General features: G+C 42.5%; 1 pseudogene; it reads left to right on the forward strand.

Moving 5' to 3' along the window:
* The window catches only part of LOC137452728 (uncharacterized), a 29,843-nt pseudogene that overhangs the window by 3,755 nt on the left and 2,011 nt on the right, over nucleotides 1-24,077 (forward strand).

Below are 24,077 nucleotides of genomic sequence, written 5' to 3' on the forward strand. Positions count from 1 at the left end.
TTATTGTGCTCTAAAACAGCAGTTTCAGTTGTCCAATGCTGAAGCTCGAGGTATTGTTGCTGCATGTCCTGATTGTCAGGGCCAGCATATTGCTCACTGTTCCAGTACTAACCCTAGAGGGTTGCGAGCCCTCCAGATCTGGCAAACAGATGTTACTCACATTGCTGAATTTGGTAGATTAAAATTTGTTCATGTGTCTATTGATACATTTTCCTCAGTCACCATTGCTACTGCTCACACAGGAGAGACTGCCAAAGATGTTATTCGTCATTGGCAGCGAGCTTTTTCTACTGCTGGAGTTCCGCTTCAGATCAAACCAGACAATGGTCCAGCGTATGTGTCTGCAAGGGTTAACTCATTTTTGCACTCATGGGGTATAACTCATATTGCAGGTATCCCTCATTCTCCCTCTGGACAAGGCGTTGTTGAACGTGCACATGGCACATTAAAACAGCTGCTGCAAAAACAAGAAGGGGGAATGGCAGGGGATCCTCCAGAACTCGATTGCACAAAGCTATGTAGGTTCTAAATTTCTTTGCAGATTTCTGGTGATTCTCAGGAACCCCCAATCCTGCGTCATTTTGGCTCCTTGGCTACCACCAGTGGGGTGCCCTCAGGAGCTAAAGTCAGGGTTCGGGATCTGCAAACAGGTCAGTGGTCTGACGCTTGTGATTTAATAACTTGGGGACGAGGGTATGCTTGTGTCTCAACAGATTCTGGACCACTCTGGGTTCCAGCAAGATGGGTTCGACCAGTGTTTTCATCACCCTCTGGACACTGACTGTTGCAAGAGTCATGCAGATTCCAAAGCTACCAGAGGAGAATGTGTGGGTCATACTTGCTAACGTCCTGAAACAGGATATGCCGTGCCTCTCGGTAACAACACCTATGAATCCTTTCAGCACCTGCTTGGTGGGTGTGCCGGTGAACAGATGGAGGGACATTACCGAGAAGACTGAACCTTTGAGCTCCAAAAGAACATTTTGTGTGTGTGTTTCTTGGTGTATTTTAGCTATTGCCTGACGTGGGTTCTGTTCAATATGCTCCTTTGTAAAATAGGGGTGTGATAGAATTTTTGCTCTCAGTTCAGGGTCATGATTGTCAAGGATTTGAAGGACTGTTTAAAGGATGGGGATTTTCTGGCTGGTTTCTTTGGATTGTTAAGACCGAGTTATTGTAATTGTGATTGTAATGTTACTGATGTTGCACTGTTTGATTAATCTGTTGCAAAGGGCCCTGCAGCAGATAATCAAAACAACATTTGTAACAGAAAAACAAAAAGGGGGAATTGTGGGGGACTGTGATGCATCTGTGAACCCTCGGAGGAGCTCTGGTGAGAAAACATCCCTGTGCTCCAATGAGAATCTGGAAACTTCCTGGACAGGCTGAGTGGGAATGAGAAACCACAAGATAAGATGGGAGGCCACCTGGACTAGCTTAAGAAGTAACTACAGCAATGCTACCGCTGACCCATGGGAATCTTGACAAAAGTTCATTAACCAATTGCAGGCAGCCACACTAACAATACACACAATATATGAGTTGTGTGCTGGAATAAATTGGTCGCCTTTGGCCTTCTATATGCTCTGCTTGTGTTTGATTCTTGTCGCACAGACCGTCACCTTATCCCTACCCCGACCCCTATACAGCGACAATCAGGTTTGTGACCATCTGAAGGACCTGCAAGTGTTCAAGTCCATGTGACCTGATGGGATACACCCAGGAGTACTGAGGGAACTGGGGATGTTAATAGGCCGCTCTCCATCATGTTCCAGAAGTCATAGCAGTCCAGGGAGGTCCCCATTGACGGGAAAAGGGGAAACATAATTCCCATTTTCAAGAAGGGAAAGAAGGATGACCCAGGGAACTATAGGCTAGGCAGTCTCACCTCTGTACCTGGTAAGACCATGGAGAGCAGATTCTCCTGGAGGCATTGCTGAGGCAGAAGAATAACAAAGAGGTGGTTTGCCCTTCACCAACGGCAAATCCTGCCTGACAAACCTGGTGGCCTTCTATGACAAAGTCACAACATTAATAGATGAAGGCTGAGCAACTGAGGTCATTGACCTGGACCTGAGCAAAGCCTTCAACACTGTCCTGCACCACAGGCCTCCAGGCTGGTGCAGGATGGGTTCCATGGATGGACCATTCAGTGGATAAAGAACTGGCTTGATGGCTGCACCCAAAGGGTGGCTGTCAATGGGTCCATGTCTAAGTGGAGGCCAGTGACAAGTGGAGTCCTTCAGGGATCAGCACTGGGACCAGGCTTGTTTAACATCTTTGTTGGCAACATGGACAGTGGCACTGAGTGCACCCTCAGCAGGTTTGCTGATGACACCAAGCTGTGTGGTGCAGCTGACAGGCAGGAGGGAAGGGATCCATCCAGAGGGACCTGGACAGGCTGGAGAGCTGGGCCCATGACAACCTCATGAGGTTCACAAAGACCAAGTGCAAGCTCTTGCATCTGAGTGGGGGTCCCACCTGGATTACTGCATCCAGTTCTGGAGGCCCTATTACAGGAAGCATCTGGAGGTGCTGGAAGGTGTCCAGAGAAGGGCCACGAGGAAGACTAAATGGCTGGAGCAGCTCTCCTATGAGGACAGACAGAGGAGTTGGGGCTGTTCAGTCTGAAGAAGAGAAGGTTCTGAGGAGACCTGATTGTGGCCTTCCAATATCTGAAGGGGGTTACAAGAAAGCTGGGGAGGGACTTTTTAGGGTGTCAGGTAATGCTAGGACTGGGGGGAATGGAAAAAAAAATAGAAATGAGTAGATTCAGATGTTAGGAAGAAGTTCTTCCCCATGAGAGTGGTGAGACACTGGAACAGGTTGTCCAGGGAGATGGTGGAGGCCTCATCCCTGGAGGTTTTGAAGGCCAGGCTGGATGTGGCTCTGAGCAACCTGCTCTAGTGTGAGGTGTTCCTGCCCGTGGCAGGGAACTGGATGATCCTTGAGGTCCCTTCCAACCCTAACAATTCTATGATTCTATAACTTTGGTGGAACTCCAGGCCTTCATAACAAAGTCCAAGGACTTCAGTACAGTTATGTTTCTGAAAAGACCCAGCAATCAGAGGGCATCATCACCCTCAAGTCACTTCTTAAGAGGAGCAGCATATCGAAGGTATCTCCTACATTTGGAAACCACATTCGCTGTCATCCTTGAGATTTTGATGCTATGGAAGATGGCTCCAAGTCAGTTTTATCATTGAAAGAAAAAAATGTTTTCCTTAAAAAAATTTCCTACACAATTGCTGTCTGTGGTAAGTTACATGTATTTGACTCAAGAGGCAAAAGAAGGTACCTTTGTCTTTCTGTGGCAGCTCCTTTGTATCATAGTATCATAGTATCAGTCAGGGTTGGAAGGGACCACAAGGATCATCTAGTTCCAACCCCCCTGCCATGGGCAGGGACACCCCACACTAGATCAGGCTGGCCAGAGCCTCATCCAGCCTGGGCTTCAGATCTTTAATTGAAATCATAGGATGAACTTTACACACATTCCATTCACTATAATTATGAATAACTTTCTTTTCTTGTTACTCATTGAAGCAAAAATACTGAAATACAAGCTGTATTCCATTTTCTTCTAAATACCCCACACAGCTGGACAGAAGCTGTCATCATGCCCTACTTTGCAGTTCTGTACAATGTTTTTGATTTGCTTCTCCACAAGAAAAAGGAAGCTTGATCAGGTTTCTTGTTTGGTAGTTTTGAACTCTGTACATAATATTTCCTTGCATTAAACTGTTTAGAATATTTACAGTTCTCCCCAACATCCCAAACCTTCACATTCAAATATTTAATTCCTTACCCAGTATGCTCCAATCCCCCTGCAATCTCACATGTGTATCATGCAGTCTCAGGTTGTTAGCTACACAATTTAGACATGCAGAGATTGCATACAGAGAAGTGATAGAAATTATAGTGTGTGTACTCTTACTGTGACAAAGAACCTTATACACCTGCAGAATGCTAAGTACTTAGCATTGAATGAACTGGATGTTTACTGTAACCCTTTTTCACAGTGAAAAAAAAAATTCTTAAAGAAATAGCTAATACATAGAGGGAAATTTCTTTCCCACTATGGCCATTCTAGATGACATCTTTTAGACACCTGCACTCCTGTTAATCGTATAGAAATTAATCTTCTTGTCTCAGAATTCATCTGCCTTCTTTGGACACATCTTTATTACACATAAAGGTTTCTCCAGGCCCAAGCATTCAGCTTGCAAAGTCATGTTTGTGTTACCCTAAAGCTAAATCATTTGAAGGCAAACCTTTTCTACTAAACTAAAAAATACTCATCTCAATGTACACAATGAAGCACACGTGCAAAACTATGCATCCTGCTCTGACCAAAGCTTGATACAGGCTGGCTTCAACATTTCTTCCCAATTATCAACACCCTCTAAACCTAGCTTCCCCTGTAATACTTCAAACCACTGTTGCAAATTACTTAAATACATTGGCCTGCAAAGGTCAGCCTTCCAAACCAAATGTCTCTAGTGAGGTAAGAACAGCCCTCTCAGTAGCAATCCAATCTCTCCTGTGCTTACTCATCCAGAAACCAAAGTAATTTTTGATGAATTCTATTGAGTTAAGCTACAACAACCAGCATATTCTTTCTCATCATCCCACTGCACTTCTGTGTTAAAATTCCTGTCAGTTACATAAAAAGTCTGCCTCTCTCCAGTGTCAAGACCAAAATAAAATGCATCTAGTTCCTCTATATTTGCCTCTCTGGTTCCACAGCCTAAGGCAACCTTCCTCTAAGGTCTGTGTTTTCTCACTCATTTCCCTTTCTTTCAGATTTCTGTAAAATGTTCTTCCCTCTTGCTTCACAAATGGCTGAGCAGAGGGACTCAGGTCCTTCCGTTAAGCCCTCCAGCTCTCTGTATGACAGGACATAGTGAAGAAAAGCAGGTATTTTGTGTGCTAGAACCTTAAAGAAATGTTCAACACTTACCAATACAAATTATTATGTACCTCACTAATTTACCTTCTAATACACTTTAATGAAGTTCACATCCATGGGACTATCATGTCACACCACCAGGTCTGAGGCAGACTCCTGGCCAGGTACATGGTTTCTGTACATGAGCAAGGACATGTGTTGTCAACTGAAGCGTTGTACTCTCTCTTCCTCTCTCTCTTACCCTCTCTTCTTCCCCTTGGACATGGTGACAAAAGCGTGTTTATTGGTCACTGATGCTAGGGAAATAGAAAAGGATGGGGTAACCTCTGTGTGTTCTCGTTCAGACAATTTGTCCACTCACTGATTCCTTGTTTCTGATTGCTTTAATGGCCACATAACAATTAACCACACAGCTATGCCTGTATGACTCATGGGACTAAATATGCTTCTGCTAAAGGGTTCTGGGACTTTTTCCCAGCTGTTAGCTTAGAGCACAGAAGCCCTAAGGCCCACCCCTTGAATCCTGCTTGTCCCATCTACTTCACCTCCCATCTACCGGTTGGGCAGCCTATTCTTAGACTTTGTCTGTGTTGCCAACTCTGGCAATACAATTATCAGTAACCGGGTTTGCCTGTCCTTGAGCCTGCTGCCGAGTGACACGCAAAGCTGCAACTTTCTCATATAACTCAGCCCTCCTGGGGGAAAAAAGTATAAGAAAAGCCAAGTGGTCTAATTAACCTCTGCCTCACAGTCTGTAAAGGACAGGCATCTGACCTGCTTGCTGCAGGAAGCAAGAAGGTTCTTTCTCCCTCTCCTCAGGGGCCTATACCTTTCCCAAGGGTGCAGCTAAAATTAAAAACAAGAAAGAGAGAGAGAGAGAGAAAGAAATAAAGGACAATGAAAGGCACTTCAATTCTCTTTTGCACTTCTTTTCTTCTCAGAAGCTGGGATTTGCTTCTCCTGGCTTGTCTCCTAGCACTGCAACAGTTCAGCAAGCAGGTAAGAGCTGCAGCAGGCATCCAACAGCTGGAAGAAGTGCAAGTGCTAATCTGCTAGCACAGGAGAAATAGTCACTAGCAACCTTGCTTCTGGAGAAGGTTGGCCATGATCCCACCACTTCACAGAATAAGGTCAAGTCTGAGGCAAGCAGAGAAAACTCCTTTTTTTTTTTTTCCTGCAGCCACCTTGGAAAACCTGTTCTGTATACCCCGTTTTCCTTTTGTCAGCAAAAGATAAACAGTGTCTATAAATGCCATGCAGGCACTGTCACTCCCAAAGCTCTCGGGCTCTGGGATGTAAGATTAGTAGCATGCTCATTGTACAAGCAATTCCAAAGGCCTCTGGAACCTTCCTGTGAAATTAGAAGCAAATCTCCCTGAGTAAGAAAATTGCAAAGTAGAAGTGATTGTAAAGCTTCCTTCCACACTATATTTAAATTATTATATTTATATTTAAGGCATGCTCCCACTACAGAGATTAGGGAATTAGGTTACTAGAAGGTTCACCGAACCACAGCTATGCCTTTTTCTTTGTATGTGAATGTTTGGAGATTTTTACCTTCTAGATCTTTTATTTTCAATGCAAGGACTTGGCTTCACCTATTTACTGAGAACTGGAAACTAGAATATGGCACAAAACCTAGGACTGTATGTCAAAAAATCTGAGTAAATAACTAATAAACATAGCTTAAAGGACTTCTGAAAAGTGCCCTACTTCTATGTCCAGCTCACTAGAATGTCAGAGGGTTACGCAAGATTGGTAGGTAGGTACTCATAAAGGTCAAACTTCAGGAAGAAAATTGCCTCAGAAAAACAACACATCCAACTGCCTCAGAAAAACAACACATCCTGAGACTCAGAATCGTACATACTAGAAAAGAGAAGAACTGAAAATGCCATCTGATATTTTTTCTTTTCTTTTGTTTTGTTTCTTTAATGTATGGAATGTGACAAAACGACGTCTTTTAGCCGGTCACCTTCCCTCTGACCGAACTGAACAGAGAATCCTTTGTAGTACATTAGCATCATCTGCTGGACAGTGCAGGGAAGGCGGTTTGGAAACTACAATAGTAACTACGATACATGGCATGGTGGTATTTGGCAAGCCATCCAGCAGAGGCAGAACAATTCTAACAGCTCACATTTGCTTTCTTTCTGGAACATTTTCTCTGGTAAAACATGGGTGCTAAACAGGGGTTTTCCACTTAAAACATCCTAACTTCATGTAGCAGAAAGTGCTGTGCAATAATCGTAGGAACAAGAGACATTTTGAAATGACAATATTCTAATTCAATTGCAAATATATCTTCTACTAAAAGGGGTTTAGTTTAATTACTACAACAACTTCAGCATCTTCAGTTTAATTACTATAACAACTTCAGCATCTTTACAAAGAAACCTAGAAAAATAATTCATGTTCAGAAGGCAGCAGTCCAAGTCACCTCAGAGAGGAAAAAGGAACTTGGGCTGTGCCAGAATAATAATGAAGTGTGGTAGGAAACAGAAGTCCTGAATGTCTTGTCTGTAAGGGATGGCATATATTAACGCGACAGACTGGGAGAGAGATGCGCTTCATGTGCGTGGAAGATTGATAAACACCCCTCCCTGCACCCCCTCCCCCATCACCACAACTCTACAGGGATTGTTTAAATCTCTCCAAAACTGGGCAGATGTTGAGCATCATAAGCATCTGCACCAGGCACACATCAGTTTCTGTTTTATCACTGGATGCATTTTTTGGCAAGGGCAACATTTTGCTCTCAGGAGCATTTTGCTCCCTGTGCCCCATAGAAGGGCAGCTTTGATGTGCACTGAGGGAGAGTTACCACTGGAGTAGAGCAGACCTTCAAGGGCTGAGCCTGCTGCACCACGAGGAGTCTGTGAAGCCCCAGCCCTGCTGATTCTTGTGAAAGGAGCTCTTGCTCTTTGGAGCTTGCACTAACCACCTGTCTGAAATTGGGGAATTCTGAGGGATGGAGCATTTCCTTCTTCACTATGCAGAGCTGCTAAGAACTGAATTTCCTTTGGCTTTTCTTTATGCCCATATTGCCATGGCCTGTGGGGGTTCAGAGAGAAGAAGTGTGCATTTCAGGAACACAGAAGAGATGAAGACATCATTAGTTTACTATCCTCTGTGACAGAAGACAATTACTGTTGTTATATTTGACAGTGTGATTGCATCTAGTATGTCCCACGTGGTGTAAAACCCCCACACAGGGAGTGTTTATTTGAAATACTTTCCTTTCCAATCATAGGAAAAAAGCAACCACAAATGCTGGAAAGGAAAACGATGTCTTACAATGTCATAAACTTGCATTATATAACACTGCACCACAGCCCCAGCTACTGATCAGCTGTGTTTTGAGAAGCAGCACTCTGGTCCTTTTAAATGCTCAGGAATACACATAAACAAATACAGAGTCTTCTGTACCTCACAGCAGGAAGTCTGACTACTTAAATATATTCGACTTCAATAAAATTATGTTTCTGTATGTTTTTAACCTTTTGTTTCTAGGAACATTCTCATATATTTTATGTATTTATTTGTGTTTATGTATGCTGATATGAGCAGCTAAGTCTAAAATCTTCAGGAGCTGAGGATGGTGGGTATTCAAACTCTGGGCCTTTATTCAGTCTCCCAGAGACTCTCGTCAGCCTCTCCATCCTTGACAGACTTTAAGAACTGCTCTTTTTCAGCAATTTTGCCACTCCTTCCATTTATACCTTTCTTCAAATGTTCATAGAAGGTTCACAGAGCCTTCTTTCTTTTGATCTGGTAATACACAGCCATCTAGCAGGCAGACAGTTACAGCCTTAAAGCATTTAGAGCCCTACTGACAACACAGAAGTGAATCCAACAACCAAATGGTTAGAGGTGAATAGTAAGAAAGGTCAGGTAATAATAGCATGAGCACACCCTGGTGACTGCCTGTGATGCTGTGTCATGTTCTAGTTGCCTAAATGTACTTAGATGCTTCATACATGGTGGCAGAGGTGGACTGCACAAGGGGAGCTAAAGGAGATACCCTTTATTTTTTCCTTCTATCATGTATCAAGGTCAATGTAACAAAGATACCAGTACAAGTTGCAGAATAAAATGACAGAATTTAGAGACAATGGTAAAGTGAAGCAGAGGGTTGATCAGTGATGGCATATGATACAATCTCTGTGATGAAGAAGAGCACTTAGTTTTAAGTTCATGCAGCTGAGGAAGAGAGAAGAATCTGTCACAGCTGAGGAAGAACAGCACAAAGAAGATGAGCAGCAGAAGCAGCAAACAGGGAAGATCATGAAATCATCAACATTCTGAAGGCCTCTGAGCATGTGTGGCCCAGGACCAGAGACTGTAGTTGTAGTAGAACAAGAGAAGAACTCATATGGTGGCAAGTTTGAACATTTGGCCAAAGAAGAGGAGGCCATATTTTAGAGATAGAAAGTTAAACAGAGTATGACAGCTTGCATGTTGGAGCTGTATATGTAAAATCATGACTGAGTGTCTAAATGGCTAGGAAAGCGAACAAATCAGTGTGATTGACAATGAAGGAACATTTAAGCCTTGACCAGCTCCAGCTATAAGCAGGCCACAGAAGGGCCAAAGATAGGACTGCACAGAAGGAGGGGTACCAGGGTATGGGAGCTAGACATGAAGTTGAAACCACGTCACAAAAAATAAGATGGTGTTGTGGAAAAGAATCGTGTCGGATAACAACTGAGAAAAGGAGAAAAATTATTCATATGGTTCAGACTGTGAACTAGAAGAGAGAAGCACTGGAGAAGGAAATGAAGGTGAACAAGGGATGGAAAGATTTCAAAAAGCAGTGAATAGTTCTCTTAAAATCTCAAGACAAGATGAATGGGGTAGGACCCTAAGATTTCTTCACCAAGGTGGATCATTTGAGGCTAGAACACAAAGGCTCCTCTTAAGCACTAACGGACACCTCTCTGTCTTCTCTGAGGGCATGACCTCATCATTCAGGTCGTCTTTTTCTTCAGAAGGGCAATTAGCATGAGAGAACAAAAAGAAAAATAGCTATAAATACAGAGTGAATCATGGAAAATTATATCTACTAAATTTCACAGTGTACTGCCATTGCCATAGTAACCTTGGTTGCTAGATTGCTGCAAGCTGTTTCTTTGCTAAATTTTCCTGGAAGCTTTGCCAATTTTCAACTTGGTTTCAACATGAAGTTTAATAAAGAGTAACTCTGAAGAATCACATTGCCTCCTTCCATTTATTTTCTGCCATTTCTGTCTCTTATTGCCCTTTCTAAGAGATAAGTCCTTTAGGGAAGAGTTTTCAAAGGCATCTTTTGCCAAAGGTGCCAATGGACTTAGAGCAGGATTTGCAAAATCTGTCAGGTTTCTGACTCTTGATTTCCAGTTCAGGGAAATGTAATCCTCTATTGGAAAACAAGGTGCTTGCTTTGCTTGCTTTTCTCATCCCATCAACAGAAGAGTCCAGCTCATCAGTGGTTCAGCCTTATATATCATAAAGCAAGCAAGGAAAAAAAAAAAATAGCATGAGAGGTAAAACATGAAAAAATACTTTACCTCTTTGTCCTTTACTATTTCCCAAAACTAACAGCTTCCAGCTGTGATAACAATCCCCATCATCTCTAAGGACATAGAAGAAAAGATTATCAGGAATAGACAGCATGGATTCATGAAGGGGAAATCATGCTTGACCACTTTAATATGGTTTCCTTTGACGGTGTGACCTGCTGGGCAGATGAGGGGAGAGCAGTGCATGTTGTCTACCTTGGCTTCAGCACGGGTTTGGATACTGTTTCCCATAATATCCTTTTAGAGAACCTTAGGAAGTGTGGGTAAAATGAATGGACAGTGAGGCAGGTTGAGAACTGGCTGAAAGACAGAGCACAGTGGCAGAGTCAGTTGGAGGCTTGTGGCTAGGTCTGTTCCCCAGGGATCAGGACTGGGTCCAGTCTTGTTCAACATATTCATCAATGACCTGGATGAAGGAACAGAGTGTACTATCAGCAAATTTGCTGATGATACAAAGCTAGAAGTGACTGACACAACATCACACTGTGCTGCCATTCAATGAGACCTAGACAGGCTGGACAGAGTCCTGGGCCTGGGGAGGAATAACCCCCTGCACCAGAACAGGTGAGTGGCTGACCTGCTGGAAGGCAGCTCTGGGGAGAAGGACCTGGGATTGCTAATGAAGAACAAGGCCAAGAAGGCTGACAGTATTCTGGGGTGCATTAAGAGTGTGGCCACCAAGTAGAGGGAGGTTTTTCTCCCCCTCTACTCTGCCCTAGTGAGGCCACAACTGGAGTACTGGGTCCAGTTCTAGGCTCTGCATTTCTACTACTACTAGAGAGACTCCAGTGGAGAACCACAAAGATGAAGAGGAGACTGGAAGCATCTCTTTTACAAAGAGGCTGGGAGACCTGGAGCTCTTTAGCCTGGAAAAGAGAAGACTTGGGATCATATCAATGCATATGAATATCTAAAGGGTAGAGGAAATGAGGATGAGGCTAGGCTCTTTTCAGTGGTGCCTGGTGATAGGAAAAGGGAGAAGGTGCACAAAACCAGAACACAGGAGATTTCACTGCAACTTAAGGAAAAACTTCTTCATTTTGAGGGTGATGGAGCACTGGAACAGGCTGCCCAGAGAGTTTATGGAGTCTCCTTCTCTGGGGACTTTCAAAGCCTGATCGGACATGTTTCCTGTGCAACCTGATCTAGGAATACCTGCATTAGCAGAGGGCTTGGACTGGATCATCTCTAGAAGTCCCCTCCAACCTCTGTCTTTCTGTGACTTTGGAATTCTGGATAACTGGATAAAGGTAGGAACTATAGAAAAAGAGATAGGGACTCAACTAATGGACTTAATTAGTGGCACTGTCTTTGTCACACATTGCAGAGCTGCATTTCATGTGTGCTTTGAGGGACAGAGCTTTGTATTATGTCTCCAGATATGCCTCGAGTCCTCTTTCTCTTTGTGGCAGTTTAGGCTGGGTCCCTCCTGTTCCTGCCACCTAAGTGACACCTCCAGTGTCCTGAGGGTCCAACCCAGTAGGTGGACACAGGAAGCTGTGTATTTCATACCCATAATATCCTGCTACACTAATTGCTTTTCCATTCAAACTTTCCATCACTTTTGCAATCCATTTGTGTGAGTGTCATTCTTTTGCCCCTCTCAGGGGCAAGAAAGGATCTGCCTGGCCTCAAACCAGGACACTCTTTCCTTGGGGGAATTTCAGAAAACTAGCAAAGGTAATGTAGAATGCCACCACAGAAGATGGCAGACTGAAAAAGTTGGGACAGCTGTGAGGTAAGTTCACCATTGCCGGTGATGCTTGCTTGGGGTTGTACAAGGAAGCACATGCACATAGAAATGGACAATGTATAATGGGTATGTAACCTCTTTCCCTTTGAGAAAAAAAAATGCCAGGTTAAAAATAGTGATTTTTGAGTCAAAGCTCTTAACCTCTTAATAGATGACTCAGTTATCTATATAAACTTCTCTTGGGTAATACAAAATTAAATTGTTTCTGCTATTAGAAAAGTGTGTGGCTAAGTAATAAACTACTGTGTTTAAGCCACAGAATGGGCCAGTTATTTCCTTTTGGTGCTGCTCCCTCCTTCTAGGTGGTACAGAGGAACTCTGAAAGTGAAGATGTATTTTCTCCTTAATAAAGAACCATGCAAATGTATCAAAAATTAGTGTCAGGATGACCTGGCAGGAATTAAACAGTATGCCCCTTGAAAGACTCTCCATGCAGGTGAGGGAACGAGATATTACCACATGGGTGTACAGTTTCAGACTCAGAGAAACTACAGAGAGAAGGAGACTGACTGAGCTCTGGGTTAGCTTACAAAAATTCATAAAATACTGGAAAGGCTTAAAAAAAGAAGATCTCAAAAGTTGCAATCCAGAAGGCTATTTAAAAGTGAACTCTTTCAAAAGCATGTGATGGTACACACCCACAAGCAGGTCAGCTCTGAATCAGTGGTGGGATAGGAAGAACTATGTCATATCTCTTATATTTCCAAATATCTTTCTAAACATATTTACACAAGTCATTTTGGGATAAGCTGTCTCAAATTTCCTCATGTCTACCCTCTAAGAAAATTCAGTTTCCCTTTAGCTGCTGATACATAGCAGCTTATTGTTCCAGCATCTATGCACATGTTATTTCCTAGGAATAAAGTCTAAGAAACATCTCCTTCACAGAGAAATCTAAAATGAGTATTGGATTCAGGTTCCTAAAAGGTGAGGAAGAGGTCAGCTTTCATTTGCATTTATCTCTCTAACTCCCCTGCACCGTGAGCATTCATTGATGCTACAGGATGATGAGCTGTCAGGCAAAAGTCAAAATCCCCCAATCCCTCCCAGGCTCCCAATACATGATACAAGAGCTGTCCAGAACTACCAGGAAGAATCCTGGGGTTAAACTTCCAGTTGTAACATCTTTCTGTGATGAAACATATAAGAGAACTGGAGAAACAGATCAGATGCTAATATTTCAAAGAGTGTTAGAAGGGAAAAGCTAAGAATCTCACAAACTCCGGTAGTCTGTGCCTTCTCACTACCCTGTACAGCCACATAAAGCTATTGCAATCCCTCCCACATATGGTTCCATTCTATTAATATTTCTTGTCAAACTATGTGTCCAGATGACACATAGTGTGTTGCAAAAGGAAAGGAAGATTTCCAAGTGAATTATTGAGCCAATAGGTTGGTGTTTCTCCTTTGTCCTTTAGAGCTGTGGTGACTTTGAGGGGAAAATCATATTTATGTGGGTGCTAGTCAGTGCAGTAACATTTTCATAGTTTCATAGTTTCATTCAGGGTTGGAAGGGACCACACATTATGAAGAACACAGAAAGGAATTTGCTCCAACATACCCCAAACCCCTGCAAGTTGCTAGAAAGGGACGAAATAGAGAACCAGTAAGGTTTCTCCCTTTGAATTAACAGGGCCAAATTTCAGGGTGGAGTATTTCAGATACAGGATTCTGAATTAGTGACTGCTCTTGGTTTTTTTTTAGATCTGTTTTTTTTTTATACAACAAATGTCATGCCATCATAAGGAGAGAGACATCCCCTTACCCATTTAAGAGGTATTAGCTCACAGCTACCTAGGGAGTCAGCCCTAGGTCCTAAGCATAATGCTGGCTCAAATGTAATTGCAGACTACTAACCCAGCAAACCATGCTGCCCTGTGTTCAGCTAAGCAAGTAGAAGGGGAAGAGCAATCTATCCAAGGAGATGAAAGAAAGCAGGAAAATCTGGGGACACAGTTCAGTGGCTCACCAGGCTGCATTACTTCTGCTACTTATAAAATAACTTAGCTAAAAGGATAGCAAGGGGTTTTTCTTGGTGCTGCTCTCACATTTTAGAGTTCTTTGTTTCAGGAGAGCTAGTAGAAATGGCATGCATCAAGAATAGTGTGGCCAGCAGGAGCAGGGAAGTCATTGTGCCCTGTACTCAGCACTGGTTAGGCCACACCTTGAGTCCTGTGTCCAGTTCTGGACCCCTCAGTTTAAGAAGGACATTGAGACACTTGAACGTGTCCAGAGAAGGGCAACAAGGCTGGGGAGAGGCCTTGAGCACAAGCCCTATGAGGAGAGGCTGAGGGAGTTGGGATTGTTTAGCCTGGAGAAGAGGAGGCTCAGGGGAGACCTTCTTGCTGTCTACAACTACCTGAAGGGAGGTTGTAGCCAGGAGGGCGTTGGTCTCTTCTCCCAGGCAACCAGCACCAGAACAAGAGGACACAGTCTCAAGCTGTGCCAGTGGAAGTTTAGGCTTGAGGTGAGAAGGAAGTTCTTCACTGAGAGAGTCGTTAGCCATTGGAATGTGCTGTCCAGGGAGGTGGTGAAGCCACCATCTCTGGAGGTGTTCAAGAGGGGATTGGACATGCCACTTGGTGCCATGGTTTAGTCATGAGGTCTGTGGTGACAGGTTGGACTTGATGATCTTTGAGGTCTCTTCTAACCTTGGTGATTCTGTGAATTGCAAAGCATGTTCTGTGCTTAATGGATGATCCTTAATGACATTCAAAAACATACAGAAATCCCAAAGCAATCAGGTTACCTCTTGAATTGCAGGACAGTTACTGTGAACTACCTTTACCAATGCAACTTGTGCTTTGCTCCTTTCAGCCCTCCATTTCCTTAGGTTGCAAATATATGAGATGTGACCTGATCCAAACTTCTCCCATCATTAGAGGGCTGTGAGATGTGGTGCTAAGGGCCATGGTTTAGCACCAGACTTGGTACACTTAATGACTGGACTCTATGAACTTAAAGGTCTTTTCCAACTGAAATGATTGTGTGATTCTATGCAGGCAGATCTGCATGGACATGCACACTCTATTACAGCTCTAACACATATATACTGAGGTTGTTCTTGCTTGAATTTCATATGCTGAATCAAAGCAATAGCTGACTTCTGAGCTGTAAGACATTTTTCATCATGGTGGTGGGTTTTAAATTGATTTTCCTCATAGTGACCAGCTCCCAGTTATATAAAGTTAGTCAATAGGTCTTAAGACAAGCTCCAGCAATGCTTCTTGTATTGCTAAATTTCCAGAGCTTATAGTCATTAAATACTTGAAATGCTGACATTTTAAGAGCAGTATAGAAAAGGCAGCTTATAATTACTACAACAGTCTAATGTCTGCCCAAGGAGAACCACACTGGTAGTTGTTTCCAGACCACAGCCCTTTGTAACAGAATTTGTTGTCTGGAGAATGTGGTCACTCAAAATATTTTAAAATGTCATCCACAGATCTAAAGTGAGTTTTCAGAGGAGGCACCTACAGCAGAACAGTTAATGCAAATGGATGATGTCCTCCCTGAATATTTCCATCACACATAATATAATTTAACAGAAGGTTAGGTGAGAATTTTCTGAGCTCAGATTTGAAGAAACCAGGCTCTAAGGACCTCATAGCTCCCAGTCAAGCATGCAGGAAAGAGCCAGCCTGGGTCAGACCCATAGAGACATGCCAACAACATAGCCTAGGCCACGACTGACAGCCCAGGCCTGGGAATGAACGCAGAACCCAGGAAAGGGCTGCAGGGGAGGCCTTGGGTGAGGCCAGTCAGAGCCACTGGGGCTTGTTAGTGCACTAGGTTGAGTGGTGCACAGGACCTACTGTTAAATCTGGTGGAAGGTGTCACACAAGGACAGTTATGGGAAGATTGCTCACAAGCATACAAAAATCTAGTGAGGGGTAGGGTATTAGGCTGGATCACAATTAACTAGATCACAAAATCATTGTTAAAAGGGATCTTGAATGCCTAAGGATAACACCATTTGTTTTAACAGTGTGAATCTAAACAGCACACCAATGTTCCCTTCATCATAAAACCAGAATTCACTAGGCCAATGGTTTCCTGAATGAAAAGTTAACTAATCTCACAGATGTTTCCCCTAACAGCTGATGCATTTCTGAGACAGATAACCTGCAATATGAGAACTTGCTTAGAGCAACGTCTCCAGAATTAAACTTTCTCACCTTTCTGAACAAAAGAAGTGGACTCCTTTATAATCCGTGCATGGTCTCCAGTGCCCAAAAGAAAAGATGTGGCTCTAAGTGGCCTCACTACACCAAAGGCTTTTAGCATTCTGCCTTTAAGACAGCTTTGTCCAGGGTATTCTGCTAATTCACAGACAGAAGCATCAGGTGCAGTCTGCAAAGCCTTGAGCCACAAGCATAACCTGAGATCATGGCTGCTCCAGCCATGGTTATAGACTGAGATCACTGCTGCTTCAGTCATGAGCACAATCTGAGATCACTGCTGCTCTCCCCAGGATTTACACAGACTTAAACACCATAGAAAATGTGTAACGTTTCCTCAGCTGATGTGCACCTCACATCCCAGTACCAGAGTGACACCGATGCACTGAATGGAAGAGACATTGGAAAACTATTTCCTGACTAAATGGAGATGGGGGAAGCATCTCACGCAGGGTATTTACGCTTTGAATGTGCTCAAAACAGGCGGAACTATCAGCAAATACAGCCCACATGCTTCACACGTTTCTGTGCTGCATTTCCTACACCACGCAGTAGGTGGCAGGAGCCAATCAAAAAAATTCACTGCAGTTTTCCTGGAAGGAAATCAGTTGATCAGACTTCATGTTTAATTTAAAATAATTTTACAGCAGCCTTCTTATGTTTTTGAACATTCCTAATGCATAGAATATTTCTCCTGTTGCAAGGGTTATTTCTTTTTAATGCAACTTGTATTATTAAAAGATTTGTCTTTCAAAATTGTGTTGATATTTTACAGTATTCTTTTTACAAGCTCTGAGATTTACTAGACAAGTTTCATAAATTTCTTAACTTAAACTACACTTAAGGCTCTGTGACATGTGAAATATTTACTTCCATGTCATTTGCACTTGATTCCATCAGTCATAAAAGAAACAACAGAATAGAAAGATGCCTAAGGCATTAATAAAAGAGAAATAAAATACACCTTAGAATGAACTGTAGCAAGCATAGGTTCAGATATTCAGCTGCAAAGGATGAACCTGCTCTAATGTAGCCTCTGCCCCCAAGTTTAATAACAAAATAAAAGATTACATTTTCTGACTATCAATACAGATCCCCAAAAGGTTTGGGTTTGTGTTGTTTTTTTAAAGAGATGAGCAAACTTGTAACTATGAGGAGTCTGCTCTCAGCCTTGGTTGCTCACTACATCTTGCAAGCCGAAGGGATCTCAGAGAGAAACATAAACAACTTTTATGAGTATTTCTTTGAATCCAGCATGGTCCAGCTGGCAGTCCAGGGACTGTGCATTACACCCAGCTGTTTGCCCAACCAGCTGAACATCTCAGCCTGTGCCTGCAGAAGTTGGGAGCTTTGAGGCTGAATTTCCCCGGGGTAAGAGAGAGAGGCTGCAGACATACCTCCTTTCATACAGGAACATGGCCCAGCACTTAGAGCCTCCCTGTGCCCTGTGAAACTGCAGCCTGTCCTGTATTGCTGAAGCAACTGAACTGTGCTGCTTTGTGGTATCAGAGAACAGGCAGTTAACTACGGAACCAGGCAAGGATTACAGTTAGTGTTACTTTAACTGCATCTGGAAGTCCTGCAAAGCTACTCTTTCCAGCTATCACTGTCTCGACTATCAATTATCTCAGGTGTGACTCACATAAACATCTGGCTAAAAGAAAAAGCTACCATCACCTTTTTCTGTGAATAAACTAAAGCTCCCAGGGATTGACTGTTACTGTAAATTTGCCAGTGTGAGCTGAACTAATACATTTGGTTTCATGTGACCGAGGAGTTCAACAGAAATGATTTCCACCTCTCAGTAGAACATTTTAAAACATATTTTCTGTTGCACATACTTGAATGCAATGGAACGAGTCCATTGTTGGCCCTCCCGGGCTTCAGCTGTCAGGGGTTTCACACAGTATCACAGTATAACTGAGGTTGGAAGAGACCTCAAGGATCATCGAGTCCAACCTATCAACATAGACCTCAGGACTAAACCATGGCACCAAGTACCGCATCCAATCTCCTCTTGAACACCTCCAGGGATGGTGACTCCACCACCTCCCTGAGCAGCACATTCCAATGACGAATGACTCGCTCGGTGAAGAACTTTCTCCTCACCTCCAGCCTAAACTTCCCCTGGCGCAGCTTGAGACTGCGTCCCCTTGTTCTGGTGCTGGTTGCCTGGGAGAAGAGAGCAACCCCTTCCTGGCTACAACCACCTTTCAGGTAGTTGTAGAGGGCAATGAGGTCACCCCTGAGCCTCCTCTTCTCCAGGCTAAAACATGTTTGGACACATCCTTTGCCTGCTGGTGCCCATGGCAATGTGGCTGTGAATCTGATGCCATTTTGACTTGCAGGGCACTGCCTTGGTTTTTGTTTTCAAAGATTAAGAGCCTGAACTGGAAGCTGTTTGACAGAAGGTTTGAAATGAAGCAGAGAGGTATCTTCTGCTCTAGATCCTGGTGTTTGTAGGTCTTTCAGAATGTGCCAGAATGAGCATGGTCCATAGGTGAAAGCCAGTGAGTTTTGGCCTGACCAGAAGAATGTTACCTATCTGAAGACTTGGTGTCAGTCATTTGATTCCTTCTAATAATTGCAGACCAGGTGCCATTATCTCAGTTTTACTGCTTTTGTGCCACTGCATCAAGCAAGCAGATATTACAACATCTTTTGCTTCCTGAGCAAAACCAAGCAGTCTTGTGCTTCCTGAGCAAAACCAAGCAGTCATAGACTGTGTGTGAGGCAAATAAAACATTTCACAGATAGGTCTTCATGCTACAGATCCTCCCCAAAACCCTTGCATGCAAATTTCATTTCCTTTGTTTGGCACACTGTAAAATACCCTGTACTGCACTGTTTCCTCTTCCATTGTTTTCTCCAAAATACAATTTGCCTGGATACAAATGTATTTTTAAAAGTTTTTTTCTCAAAACACTCAGCTTCATAAAGCTCAAGTGGAAGTGGGGAAAAATGGGGTTTAATGAGTCCTGAAGGCTGCCTCAAGGCTGCACTGACCAAACAAATCACATTTTAATAGAAATTCCTCCCTCTCTCTAGCTGTAATGTCATTCTCCACCCTCAACCTTCCTCACCTGTCCTCAGGCTGGCTCTCTGTCTCTCCATCTTGATCTACCTACTTAGTTCCTTCCACTTCAGCTGCAAAACAATAGTTGCTAATTTAGCCAGATAGCTACAATTTTGTCTTGAACAGCCTGTTAGGACAGCTTTGTGTCAGGCTGACGGCATTTCTGACCTTACATTGTCAGGTCTACTGGAAAATCTGAAAAAATTAGGAAGACATTATTTTGGGGGCTTATGAGTTATTAAGCATGGCTCAGATGGTCTGAACTTGAGGGACAAAACCAGAAGAAAACAGAGCCACGTGCAATGTATTTGTGTCACTGGCTGCAGACTGATCTTTGTAGAACCAAACCTAAACCTCACTACATTATTTTCAGTTTAAAATTATTTCTGATTTAAATCAGTTTCTCAAACCTATGTCTACAAAACTGGAAGGCCAGTGGAGGAATTTCCCCTCATGCTTCCATCAGGACTTCCATCACACAGAGAATGAATAGAAGACAGACTACCTCCAGTTCAGACATTTTTGTATTTCTAAACTGTCATTAACATGTCACAATCCCACTGCACTCCTGTTCACTTCAGGATTTTCTCTCTTGTCACAGCAGTTGGTAGGATCGGGATCTTTGCTTTTCTTGCCATCGTGCACAGTTTAACACCACCATCAGAGAAGGATAATGCTTGCACTTTACAGAGAGTGTTTGTGTTTCCAGCTACATCTGCCAGGGTGTAACTGAATCTGTTGATCATTTAAATCATTCCTGTAACTTTCTGAGGTTTCAAAAAGCTGCCTGCTCTTCCTCCAGTAATAATTACAGACTGTGGCACACCAGCTCACTTTCTCATTGAGAAATGGAAAAGCCATATTTACAGACAAGAGAAAAAGGACTGATAAATTCCTGTTGCATTTTCACACCTCAGTGCTCTGACAGGTCATTGTGTAATCTCTCAATTGAAATCCATCACCAAAGCTGGTATTAATTAGTCACTTATCAGCCCCTGGCAGAGGCCAGAAGCTTAACAGATCTTGGAGAACTAATCTCTTTCATGCTTTTACAAGTCATCTCTCCAGATCAGTGCAAAGGCTGAAGAAGACTGGGTGTGGGGCCCTGCCATCCCTGTTTGATTGCTGACACAAAGCTATGGATTAACACTCAGATTATTCTGGGAGTTCTGGTTAATGGAAGGATGCCTCCATTCCCTTGCAGCATTCACTGTCCACAGATCAGTTGGTGACTCCTCTACCATGAACACACTGTCATATTGAGGTGAAGGGACCTCCAGGAAGCTGACATTTGTTTCCTGTGAGCTTAAACACTAATTAGTCAAAAAGGCCTTTTGCTCTTTCCACCCTCACCAAACATTCCTCTCAGGTCAGATGAGTTCATTTATTTCCACTGAAGATTCAAGCTCCAGCTATGAGCATCTGGTTTAACAAACTCTTTGACCAACCTTTTTTAATCCAATGGGTTTGTTTGCAGGCACTACAATAGATGCTGTCCCCTCTCCCCTTCCTTCACCTTGTAGCAACTTAACAAAATGGTACCCATCAACCTCATGCTGTACATTTTTTCCTCCTTCTTACTATCCACAGAGAAATACGGGGCCATTTAATAGTTTAGGAATATACTTAGGGGGACATTTACTTTCTTGATTATGCTATTCTTTAATTTTAAGGGGATGCCATCACTATAAGATGTTAAAGTTACCAGATAGTACTGAAAGAATGAAAATGGTTTACTTCTCATGATTTCCAGCATTTGCTTTTTCACTCATCTTGGGTTATGCATGCTGAAGATAGACTAGGAAGTTTCACTTCTGCTCAAGACTTGACTTTTTAATTCTTTTGCATTAGAACAAGGCCACTTTGAACAAGCTGCAAACACAGCAAAAACTTAAATTTGCATCGGATTCTCCATGGTATTACAGAGTAACCATTAGCTCCCAAAGACTGTTCTGCGTATTCTGGGTTTTATAGAACCAAAGACTTGGCATTCTACCAGAACACTGAGTTTTAAATTATCATCCAAAAGATACAGCCAGCTGCCTGTAGCTATTTCATTTTGTTGTACCAAAGGAAAGACTTCTTGTACGTGTTTGAGTTGTGAGGAGATTGTCTACACTGGGAAGTTCTACTTCCTTTGGATGCTACTGAATACAAGCTTGTACCTCAATTAGAATAACCTATGCTTCAGTCTGGGTTGGTATTAATTATATCTTCAGTCTGGTTTACTACTTTGGGTAGCAACTTGGCAGTATAATAGGGCTTATCCAGTCAAGTAAACCAAAATGGCAATAACACCTGTGAGTTGTGGGCTATTTCAAATGGCTCATTCAATCTGTGTTGAAATGCATTCCTGATTTTAAGAAAAAGATGGGACAGAGGCTAGTGTGGCACATAAAGATTTTATCTAAAGCAAACTGTGTCTCGGGCTGCCTAGAGTAGCATCTCTTCTCTTAGGTCTGATGCTGCTCTCTGCATGCTGTGATGGAAAAATAAGAGAGATGCAGGTAAGAGAGGGTACTTACTCTTGAAACATTTTCCCCTGATTTGTTAGCTTAACAGGTTTTCACACTTCCTTCCGTGCCTGTGCTGCAGCTGGCCCTGACGTCTTTGTAACAGGGTTGACTCCCACTACAAGGACAGCAACACAGAAGCTATTTTGAACCATCTCGGTTCAATGATAATCACTGCCCACGGAATCCAAGGAGACAAAGTAGCTTTAGAAGCTTCTGTGTAGTTCAGCAGCAACTAAAACCCCTGGTGCTCAAAATCCTTCGCTTGTGAAAATAAAAATAACAATCCCCTCACAAAAATAATACTGAAACAGATTTGTCTGTGGAGAGCCATCTTTAATCTTAGCAAGAGTGACAATCTCACACGGCATGTAAATCTCTGATGGAAGCACTGGAACAGTTGATTTTATTTATTTATTTGTTTATTACATTTCTGGCAAGAATATATATTTGGCCTTCTCTATAGGTTACCAGAAGGGTAAGCTTCACTTATCTGACCCATCTTATGAACTATATGTTCATAGGGCTGTTGCACAGGTTGGGCTTGATGATCTTTGAGGTCTCTTCCAACCTCGGTGATTCTGTGAAATTTTCACATCCTTACATAGAATGGAGGCATCACATGCTGTATTGTGAGCTTTGTAGATGTTGAGAAGACAGGTGGAAAAATTTAGTGAATACATTAGCAAACAGCAAATACAAAGGATCTGCCCCTGTTAGGTATACTTTAAGCAAATACATGTTCCAGGAACATGAGTGCTCTCCAGAATGGTCAGTCATATATTCCCTGATTGTTGTGGAAGATACTATTTCAACTTTGAAAAGGAATTAGTAAGAACTACTTCCTGTTTGATTGTTTGAAGTATACCTACCAAGCCTGCAAGAATTCCAGATTTGCTCACATGGAAGAAACTTTTCCATTTACCAACAGCTAAAGTTGTACATACGATGCTGAAGCTTGAAGGGACATGATTTTTTCTGTGGAATATAAATAAGGAAGGAAATATGGATTTCTTGAGTAGAGTGATAAACAGATCAATACTACATGAAAGAGATATTGATGGGTATGAAACTTATGTAGTGAAACATGAGCCTTTTATAATGCCCAAATTAAGAGAATTTCACACTAGAACTTACATAGAGTGATTTTATTTAGCATAAACTGAAAATCTACAATCAGAAGAAAGTGGAGACAGTACTAACTGGTATGATGTCAGCACTTTCAGGAAGAAATTATTATGGTGGGTATTTTACTAAGAGAGTGATGACCCTAGCAGCACACAGAAAAAGAAGTAACTGCTGACATATAAACTAGCCATCCAGCAAAAGAAAAACGTAATTAGATGAGAAGTAGTATTTCACTACTCTTGGAGAGGAGTGTTCAGATAAGATACAGGGCAATTCAATATGATACACATAATTGCTTCTGAAGAGAATAAACAAAGAACTGATCTATAGTAATGAATACCTGCAGAAATCATAGCAAAATGTGGAGAGGGGGGGCTTACTTTAAGCATGACAGGAAAATGTATTTATGCCTAATTTAATTATATTCTAGAATCATAAAGCTGTCAGAACTATTGAATGCTGATTTCTGAGATAAAATCAGAGTTTGCCAGTCAGAAAGAGGTTCTGAGGTCTGATAAGGGAGTGCCAGCTCTCGGGCAGATTTTTACACATCCAGTTAGATCTGCAGGTTACAGCACAGCTTTTCCTCATCAGGGTGTCCTCAGAATAATGAGAAAGCTGAAACATTGCTAAAAGAACACTCAGCATGACAATACAAAATTCAGATTTACTGCTGTGTAGATCTGCAAAATGAATATGGATTTTACTTTGCAAGAGACCTCCAAATGCTATATGTGCATACAAAAATGGGAGGAAGAAGACACAAAAATCTTACCCAGCAAACACAACACCTTTTAGTAAAACACAGAATTGGAACAAGTTTTTCTGAGAGTTACAGAATAAGTAGAGTACATCTGATTTCTCATGGATCTATATCCTTTGTACCCCTAAGCACTACCTCTTCCCCCTCAGCGATAGCCAGAAATGTCCCCAGGCTCTGTTCTTGGTCCACA

The sequence above is a fragment of the Melanerpes formicivorus genome, unplaced genomic scaffold (genome assembly GCF_026170545.1).
Source record: "Melanerpes formicivorus ecotype bairdi unplaced genomic scaffold, bMelFor1.0.p_v2 SCAF_58, whole genome shotgun sequence".
In the NCBI taxonomy this organism is placed as follows: Eukaryota; Metazoa; Chordata; class Aves; order Piciformes; family Picidae; genus Melanerpes; species Melanerpes formicivorus.